This window comes from Styela clava, chromosome 15 (assembly GCF_964204865.1).
Source record: "Styela clava chromosome 15, kaStyClav1.hap1.2, whole genome shotgun sequence".
NCBI classification, from domain to species: domain Eukaryota; kingdom Metazoa; phylum Chordata; class Ascidiacea; order Stolidobranchia; family Styelidae; genus Styela; species Styela clava.
This window is the reverse complement of record NC_135264.1, coordinates 3,045,001-3,047,500: the sequence shown is the minus strand read 5'-3', so window position 1 is coordinate 3,047,500 and position 2,500 is coordinate 3,045,001.

Sequence of the window (2,500 nt, the reverse complement as noted above, 5' to 3'; positions counted from 1 at the left end):
AGCGCACCCTTTTCTCGGTGGCTGGCGGGCGAGAGAGTGCTGCGTCGCCGGCATCGGCGTCGAAAGAAGCCGAGCCGAAAAAAGTTAAAGTACAAACGTGCAAGCATACTAACCTAACCCTAGGTAAGGCATGTCAGAGCGAAAGACAGTAATTTCGAATGAGCCGAGAAAGAGCGGTGCGGGGCCGGTCGGAGCGCACCCTTTTCTCGGTGGCTGGCGGGCGAGAGAGTGCTGCGTCGCCGGCATCGGCGTCGAAAGAAGCCGAGCCGAAAAAAGTTAAAGTACAAACGTGCAAGCATACTAACCTAACCCTAGGTAAGGCATGTCAGAGCGAAAGACAGTAATTTCGAATGAGCCAAGAAAGAGCGGTGCGGGGCCGGTCGGAGCGCACCCTTTTCTCGGTGGCTGGCGGGCGAGAGAGTGCTGCGTCGCCGGCATCGGCGTCGAAAGAAGCCGAGCCGAAAAAAGTTAAAGTACAAACGTGCAAGCATACTAACCTAACCCTAGGTAAGGCATGTCAGAGCGAAAGACAGTAATTTCGAATGAGCCAAGAAAGAGCGGTGCGGGGCCGGTCGGAGCGCACCCTTTTCTCGGTGGCTGGCGGGCGAGAGAGTGCTGCGTCGCCGGCATCGGCGTCGAAAGAAGCCGAGCCGAAAAAAGTTAAAGTACAAACGTGCAAGCATACTAACCTAACCCTAGGTAAGGCATGTCAGAGCGAAAGACAGTAATTTCGAATGAGCCAAGAAAGAGCGGTGCGGGGCCGGTCGGAGCGCACCCTTTTCTCGGTGGCTGGCGGGCGAGAGAGTGCTGCGTCGCCGGCATCGGCGTCGAAAGAAGCCGAGCCGAAAAAAGTTAAAGTACAAACGTGCAAGCATACTAACCTAACCCTAGGTAAGGCATGTCAGAGCGAAAGACAGTAATTTCGAATGAGCCAAGAAAGAGCGGTGCGGGGCCGGTCGGAGCGCACCCTTTTCTCGGTGGCTGGCGGGCGAGAGAGTGCTGCGTCGCCGGCATCGGCGTCGAAAGAAACCGAGCCGAAAAAAGTTAAAGTACAAACGTGCAAGCATACTAACCTAACCCTAGGTAAGGCATGTCAGAGCGAAAGACAGTAATTTCGAATGAGCCAAGAAAGAGCGGTGCGGGGCCGGTCGGAGCGCACCCTTTTCTCGGTGGCTGGCGGGCGAGAGAGTGCTGCGTCGCCGGCATCGGCGTCGAAAGAAGCCGAGCCAAAAAAAGTTAAAGTACAAACGTGCAAGCATACTAACCTAACCCTAGGTAAGGCATGTCAGAGCGAAAGACAGTAATTTCGAATGAGCCAAGAAAGAGCGGTGCGGGGCCGGTCGGAGCGCACCCTTTTCTCGGTGGCTGGCGGGCGAGAGAGTGCTGCGTCGCCGGCATCGGCGTCGAAAGAAACCGAGCCGAAAAAAGTTAAAGTACAAACGTGCAAGCATACTAACCTAACCCTAGGTAAGGCATGTCAGAGCGAAAGACAGTAATTTCGAATGAGCCAAGAAAGAGCGGTGCGGGGCCGGTCGGAGCGCACCCTTTTCTCGGTGGCTGGCGGGCGAGAGAGTGCTGCGTCGCCGGCATCGGCGTCGAAAGAAGCCGAGCCAAAAAAAGTTAAAGTACAAACGTGCAAGCATACTAACCTAACCCTAGGTAAGGCATGTCAGAGCGAAAGACAGTAATTTCGAATGAGCCAAGAAAGAGCGGTGCGGGGCCGGTCGGAGCGCACCCTTTTCTCGGTGGCTGGCGGGCGAGAGAGTGCTGCGTCGCCGGCATCGGCGTCGAAAGAAGCCGAGCCAAAAAAAGTTAAAGTACAAACGTGCAAGCATACTAACCTAACCCTAGGTAAGGCATGTCAGAGCGAAAGACAGTAATTTCGAATGAGCCAAGAAAGAGCGGTGCGGGGCCGGTCGGAGCGCACCCTTTTCTCGGTGGCTGGCGGGCGAGAGAGTGCTGCGTCGCCGGCATCGGCGTCGAAAGAAACCGAGCCGAAAAAAGTTAAAGTACAAACGTGCAAGCATACTAACCTAACCCTAGGTAAGGCATGTCAGAGCGAAAGACAGTAATTTCGAATGAGCCAAGAAAGAGCGGTGCGGGGCCGGTCGGAGCGCACCCTTTTCTCGGTGGCTGGCGGGCGAGAGAGTGCTGCGTCGCCGGCATCGGCGTCGAAAGAAGCCGAGCCAAAAAAAGTTAAAGTACAAACGTGCAAGCATACTAACCTAACCCTAGGTAAGGCATGTCAGAGCGAAAGACAGTAATTTCGAATGAGCCAAGAAAGAGCGGTGCGGGGCCGGTCGGAGCGCACCCTTTTCTCGGTGGCTGGCGGGCGAGAGAGTGCTGCGTCGCCGGCATCGGCGTCGAAAGAAACCGAGCCGAAAAAAGTTAAAGTACAAACGTGCAAGCATACTAACCTAACCCTAGGTAAGGCATGTCAGAGCGAAAGACAGTAATTTCGAATGAGCCAAGAAAGAGCGGTGCGGGGCCGGTCGGAGCG